Raw genomic sequence first — 7,788 nt, 5'->3', positions numbered from 1 at the left:
CAATCCCTTCTCCTCCATTCTCCTCTTGGGATCTTGGGCATGCACGCACACGCACCCGGCGTGAGTTTTAAGCCACCAGGTCCGGAATGCGAACCGTGGTCAACTACATGGGAGTCCAGCGACATAGCCATTACGCTAACTGCTGGTTCCCGGTTCTACCTATTTTTAAGAAGCAAATCTGAACTGTTTCTTTGGAAGAAGTGCTAGAATCTTTCTTTTTTGTCCCGAGGCAGAGATAACTAAGGAACGCCATGTTACCATGAACTCCCTGGGGGTAAAGGTCTTGCATTCACATTCTTCCTAAAAAAAGCAACAAGTTGATCTATATTAAAGGGAACCTGCTGCAATTTTCCAGAAAGCATCATTTTCAAGTATTTTGAACATTTGCGAAATCTTTGCTTCTCTCTTTCTGAGGATGCACCTGCCACCTCCACCCCCTGGCCAGCTTGGAAGACCAGCAAGCACAGACACGCCACTGCTCGGGACGCGCTGGCTAGCTAGCCTATCAGGTCACTGGTCTGGCTACTTCTCTCCCCTCTCCAACTTTTAAACTTCTGGATATGCTGTGTCTCATGACAACCTCTGCAAAAATGTGGATCCTTAATAAAGAAGGTAACATTTTAGAAAGTATTCCTACTTATGGGTTCTTGTGACTAGAGATGGGAAGAGAAGTAGCTTAGGGGAAAGTAAAGAAAAAAGAACAATGTGAGTTAAAAAATGAGGGCCGTTTTGCAGAAGAGTTGAAATCAGATCGAAGTGGGGAGAGCATATAACATCGCCCCAACTGCCCACATAATGCTTCTCAGAATCTTGCGAACACGGATGTAATTCTTAGTTCAAAGCAGGGCTCTCTGCTAAGAGATTTTAAACCCTTCTTGCACTCCTTCCCCGTGAATAATACAGAAAGCGGGTTTATCCTGAAGCATTTGAATTTAACCTTTTTAAAAAGGGATAAGCACTTTTTGTTTCAGTATGAAGACAGCATACTTAGATGGAAACTGGACTAAAATAGCACGTATATGTCTGGGAAGACTCAGAGAGCTTTAGCTTTAAAAGCGGGCTACCTGATAACTATTTTTTAAAGTTCATATATTTGGCTATGAAGTTCCATATCCAGATAACAGAGAAACTGATAAAAAAGCCTAATGACACTTTGGGAAAACAGCTTTATCTACTCTCGGTGTGTGCGGCGCGCTACGGTACACTGTCCGAGTGTTCCGACTGCCCAGCATTACCGTGGGCGACGCATTCCCCGAGTTTTCTGTGGAGAATGCATCACTGCTTTACTGACAACCCAGCAGGTCACTGGCTCACAAACCACCACCAGTAACTTCAGGCATGTGAGAGCATCTACTCTTTTAGGAATTGAGGAACGGAATTTGAATTTTCATATTAATGTCATCATTTTTTCCTGCTGTCTGCACATTCACCTCTTTCATCATGAAAGTAACTACCTCTAAATGAAGTCATTGTAAGATAACAGCAATATATTCTTTTTCCCCAGAAGATTTGCTAGCCTACAATATACTTTGAGCCCAATTCTTCAAAGAATGTAACTAATCTAGCAGTTTAAATACACATGCACATATATGACACTAGAAATGGAAAATTAGTGACGGTAACATGTGTGACTAAGCCACTATGCAGTAAATTTTGGGTGGGAAATCACATTTTGTATGCTGTGACAATGCTCAGGGAATGAATGTAAATTAGTCAATTAATGTAAAATGTTTCCGAAGAAAATTACAGTGCACTCGTAACTAGATTCTAGCTCTGTCCATAGTTTTAGTTTAAGGTATTTTGTGAATCAATAAAATGTGTAAAAATAAATAAATAAATAATAAAGTTAAATTAAAAAAATAAAGCAAAATATTCAAAATGTTAATTACCGCTTTTACATACTCGGTCTTAACTGAAAGAAGAGATACAATTACTTTTCTAAAAGTATTAAACTTCTGAAAATAAATTAGTCATTTCAAATGTTTTACAGTACAAACTACAGAATGTAAATTTGTTTTTAATATATTAAGCAATTACACAAAAGCACAAAATTAAGATGTATTTTTAATATATTCATCTGTATATATTAGTCTTAAATCAGCAGGCCAGACTTAAAATGTAATTTAAATGAATATTTTAGAAAATAAAAAGGGTCAAGGTTAAACTGTTTGTCTGCCTTAAAAAGTTTAGACCGTCCTTTGTGTCTCTACTTACAATAAAAGAAATCTCAATGAAACTTGGATATTAAAACCTCCCAGGAAACCAACCATAAAAGCTGCTAAGAATTTCGCAAGTTTTTTTTTTCCTTAGGTGTTAATTAAATGATCATTTAACACTGAAATGTAAACACAACATTTTCATCTCCTGACAGCACAGCGTCTTATAAACCCGGGGTAATAAGAGCTTGGTGCTAATTCTCTGCAGAGAGTTCCCACCACAGGCCAAGACCGCCCGGTCGTGTCTAAGGTTAAGCATCTAGACACAAAACAAAGCTCGCGCCTAGGGGACTTCCAGGGCACCGTTCCCACCGCCCAGTGACCTAGGTAACACTTGGAGCCATCGAGAATAAATTTAATTTCTCCGGCATTTTGTGAGGATTAGGAACAATTGTTGGCTTGCAATGACTTTTTATCCCCGGATTCTTTTTCCCCCGGAGCATTCCTCGGGTCCTAAAGGAGAATTCTGATGGTTTAAGACATAGAACAAACAGGACGTTAAATTAGGCTGTTTTCAATCAATTGGAAGGGAAGCAATCAACCTCGCTCCCAGCTATTCACACACGGAGCTTTCATCTTTCACTAGCAGAAACCCAGCACGGTGGGGCAAAGCCAGCTTTTCCCACTCCGGGTCGAGACTGACTTCTTTCTCCTTTCTTTAAGTTTCGTTTGGTGTTTGTTGCTGTTGTGGTTTGTCCTGAATGCTTCCATCGAGGTGCCATGTGTCCTTGTGAACATCCGGGGGACGTGGCCAGAGGCACATCACACCCCTCTGTCACACCCTAGGCTTTTTACTCCTCACTGCTTCCTCTGCTGGCATTTAGGTTTATCTTTTATTTCTGTCTACAGTTTTGTTGTATTACAATTTGTTAAATACGTTACTATGTTAAACCGTGCTCTGTAAAGCACTGGCAGTTAACTTGGTTATGGGTAACTAACAGGTTAAGAGGGGCCTGAAATCCCACATTCCTAAAACCTAAACCTATTTCATCACGAATCACTGTTGAAATTCCGAGGGCTACAAGGTGTGCAGCTTGCCCTGCAGGTGGACGTACTCTGTCGTCTGAAGTTGCACTTAAAATGCAGGCAGTGTGGACGGACATGACGGACAATGCCGCCTTTCATCCCAGGTTAGGTCACAGTCACGAAGACTAATCGGTCATCTCACATTGTCTGAAAACCTGGGCTGTTCATTCGTAGCAAAACGTTCCTCAGCCACTTAAAACTTTCAGAAAGTTCCTCTACACCTCAAGGCGTTCACTCAGCCGTTTCTCACGAACTCATATTGTTCCTGGAACCTGCCATTGAAGGAAACACACTCCGGAATCGACAGCCGAAATACATGAACTAACACGAATAGTTGCTCAGTCACGGTCCCTTGGTTTCTTAGGAATTTTAAAATTGTATGACTCAGCAACCGGAGAGGGTTAAGCCATCTCACTAAGAACACCCTGGCCAAGCGTCCCTGCCCTGACTGCGCAAAGGTGCAGGAAGTGGCATGAACACACCCTGGCTGTCCACGTGCTGCAGCAGAAACATCCATGCGGCCTTGCATGTAAGTGTGTCGCCCTGAGGAGGAACTAAGAACTTCGCTGCCTGAGGGCAAGCTGCAAGGGCAGCCGAGTGAATTTTCTTCTCACCTCATTTGCAGCAATGATGGAAACACAAATGTAACTGCGATCACTGGAAGGCTGACAATGTTCTTTTGGATACCGAAGCTAAATTATGACTTGTCGAGTCTCCAGAAGGGTAAATAGCTGCATCATGCCTAAAATGTGTAAGCGGAAGAACTTCACTCCAGGTGTCCACTGGCTTCCCAAGATAACAGATGGCAAGTACCCAAGCAGGCTTTTAAGCGCTAGTATTTTATGCCACTTCCCTTATGATACAAATTAAATGTTGAATGTTTTAAGAATAATATAAGTATGCAAATACAGTAACGTTACTTACGTGTAGATAAAACCCTAGCAACACTTATTTCTGGAAATTCTTACGTAAACCTCAGTCCGCAGGTCCCAGATGATAACCTTGAGACGGGATGGCCATTCCGCACTTTGCTGTCACATTGTGGAAGAGTGTCTGATGATGTGTATACGATATCATTTTGACATGAAAACCATAAACTTAAGCTCACATTTCAGAACACACAACCACTCCCAGTGAACGGTAATTGACATATTACGGGACATGTCAGCGATGGCCAAGGCACACGGCCCTCTTCTGTGGACACGTCCTTCCCAGCGTCTCCTGGCACCTGTCACAGTGTTCTCCAAACCCAGGAAGAGGACAGGTGGATTCGTCAGAATCTTCCACAGCTGGGAATGCAGCCACTCTAGTGAGTGCGGCTCAGCGGGAAGGCCCTAGCTGAGAAACGTGTGCTCTCACACTCCGCGTCCACACCGTGAACTGACAGTACGACACGTGGCTTTCCTCACAAGCAAGCGAGTGAGCCCCGTGAAGTGAGAAGTGTCGACGCCGGGCCAGGCACAATCTTGAATGCAATAGGTATGTTTTTTGTTGTTGTTTTTTTTTGGTGAGGTTTTTGCTACAGGGTATGTGCACGTGCCAGAAAGACAGAGAGACAGAAAGCGAGAAATCACCCCCCAGGGGGGATGGCCACGCTGCAATCCCTTCTCCACCATTCTCCTCTCAGGATCTTGGGCACGTACTCACACGTGCCAGGTGTGAGTTTAAGCCACCGGGTCTGGGATGCAAACCGTGGTTGACTACATGGGAGTCCAGCAGCATAGCCATTGCACTAACTGCTGGTCCCCTTGAATGCAATATTAAGCTTAATTAAGTGGATAATCTGTAAATCAGAAGACTACACACTGACTTCAAAAACACAGCCCCACCACAGCAGTGCAGGGGGCGGGGTACGGTTCTGCATGGACGAGGCCTCGTGGAGTCTGGATGTAGGGGCCACCTGAAACGTGTCAGGCACACACGCGGGACTGCCTGGGACAGAGCTGGGGGACAGGCGTGGGGACTGTGGCATGACAAGGCCTTGTAGAGGTCCTGTTTCCCTCACTCTTCCTCTTGAAATAAACTTAAGAAATACTTACATAAAAAGTTTAAAAATAAAATCAAAGGTGGCTCTTGCACAATGGTTTAGATCTCTTTCATCCATGGCAAGCAGTAATGGCCAGTCTGAAATGAGCTCAGGCACTGATTATCAAGTTTTTAGAAAACAAATATTCGGTTACGTACAGTAATTTTTTTTTTAAAGAATTATCTTATTTATTTATTTATTTATTATATTTTCACATGAGTTTGCCAGAAAAAGACAGACAGAGAGAGAGAGAAGGAGAAAGCAAGTCTTCAGGTCCAAGACTCGAACCACAGTCGGCCATATGGGTATTCCAGTGCCTTAACCACCATGCCACCTGCTGGCCCCTGTATCAGTAATCTTTTTAAAATAATATACTTCTCATAGAGCACTATTTTACTTTTAAATTTCATTAATTTTGCTAGAGGGTACACATATTTGCCAGAGAGAGACAGACTGAGAGAGAAAGTGAAAAATCACTCCCCAGGCAGAATGGCCCCATCACAGTCCCTGCTCGCCCACTCCCCTGTTGGGGTCTGGGGCACACACGTGTACTCACAGTGCTTCTCGGTCACCGGATCCAGGACCTGAACCACACCGTCAGCCATCTGAGATCCCACCGCCTAACCACCATGCCTCTCATCACTGTTTTCTAAGTGGCAAAACGGAGTCCCTTGAGCCCAGAAACAGTAAGTCATTAATAAATTACTTAATAACTAACAGACGGGTTGGTGCTTTAGCTGCTGAAAAGCACTTGACACTTTTTGAAGCTCTCTTCTTCCTACTGACAGGAGTCCACCTGCTTCCCCTGAACTTTGTCCACAGGACAGTGTTTCCTGGCCCAAAGTACGCCGCCTTCCTGGGCCAGAATGCCCACCCTCGGCATGGGACACTCCTGTGCACTCAGCAGAGACTGCGGCAGAGGCCTGGTGGCAGCTTGCTGGCTGAGTAATGATGCCGATCTGGCTGGACGACGGTAACCGTAGCAACCGCAACCTGCAATTCTTGCACCACCGCTGCCGGATTTTTCGTGGCAGGGCCCAAACAGGCCGAGAGTATGACAGAGCAGGCAGCTGTGGCACCTGACACCACCGGCCGCACACGCTCTAATCAGAGCTGGCAGAGATGAACGCAGGGAGATTTCACACGGCTCCACTGTCGTCCCCTGCTTCTCTGCTTCCCTACGAGAACCCTCGGAGACACCTGAGAACCACAGGGCCAGTCTTACAGAAACAGAGCATTCGATTAAATTCAGTATATTTTCCTTAGGTGAAAAAATGGGTCTTTACAGGTGCTGTGTCCACCGAAACCCTTCAATACTTAGAAAACTCAAGGGGACCAAACATTTAATGAGCCAGGTTATTCTTTAAATTTCATGTGGCTATTCATAATGACCTTCCTAGAGTTTTTATTTGCTAATACAAACCCAGAACCAAATAGAAATTTAATTCAATACATTGATTATAGGTCATAGGGAACGTCATGCCATATTTTTCTGTTTTCCTATGCAAAAATTCATCATGACGTTCCCAATGACCCAATACGTACTGAGAGTTTCTCAAGGTCATATCTTTTACCTGACCCTGGGGATGTTTAAAAAAAAATGCTTTCGTAAGACTTGTATAAACAGCATTTCTAGGCATAATCATCAAAGTAAAACAAAGACAAACATGATAATTGACAAACATTGCAGTGGTTCTCTCTGGTGGGGAACTGATGAGCAGCTTCTACTTCCCCTTTTCTATTTTTCTGAATGTCCTACACCAAGTTTACAATGAGCATGTGTTATTCTTAAAGCTGCTTAAAAACAAACACAAAAAGAAATGAAGGCTCTTTCTTCGGGTACGAAGGACAGGAAAATAAAGACAGCTTGATTCTGTATTTGTTATGCTTAGCAAATTAATCTTTAACCTAAATAAAAAAGAAGTTTTCCCCTTTAAAAAGTTCATTTTAGGGACCAGCAGTTAGTGTAATGGCTATGTCACTGGACTCCCATGTAGTCGACCGCAGTTCACGTCCTGGACCTGGTGGCTTAAACTCACGCCGGGCGCGTGTGCGTGTGTGCCCAAGATTCCAAGAGGAGAATGGAGGACAAGGGATTGAAGCGTGACCATCCCCCCTGGGGACTGGTTTCTCGCTTTCTGTCTCTCTGTCTGGCGAGCACACATGCCCTATGGCAAAAACCTCTCAAAAAAAAAAAAAGGAAAAAAAATTTCCTTTTAGTACAGGATTCAAAACCAATCCGAGAACTCAGAGCCTGCACAAGAGCCAACGAACCTGGGCCTGACCCGTCCACATAAGCGGAAATCTGCACTTGTCTCTGGTGCATACTCACTGGGCCATCGAGAGTCTTCAGCTCTAATTCAACTATTTCTAGTGCTAGATCATCTCATCTAGAACTCACTGGGGAATAATGACAAAGATAATGAAAAATAAAAGGTTTAATTCAAGGAGTGAAGAAAGGCGACCCTTGGACATGACAGTCGTTTTTGTTCGTTCTGATGTTTTGGCTCGGCAGACACA

At 43.7% G+C, this 7,788-nt stretch overlaps 1 protein-coding gene across 1 annotated transcript in view; it reads right to left on the bottom strand.

Annotated features, from left to right (window-relative positions):
• The window catches only part of SLIT2 (slit guidance ligand 2), a gene marked incomplete at its 5' end in the record, with an annotated part of 289,592 nt that overhangs the window by 259,678 nt on the left and 22,126 nt on the right, over window positions 1–7,788 (bottom strand).

The sequence above is a fragment of the Tupaia chinensis genome, unplaced genomic scaffold (genome assembly GCF_000334495.1).
Source record: "Tupaia chinensis unplaced genomic scaffold, TupChi_1.0 Scaffold000695_1, whole genome shotgun sequence".
NCBI classification, from domain to species: Eukaryota; Metazoa; Chordata; class Mammalia; order Scandentia; family Tupaiidae; genus Tupaia; species Tupaia belangeri.
The sequence above is the reverse complement of the archived record's forward strand: the minus strand, read 5'-3'. Positions and strand labels throughout refer to the sequence as shown.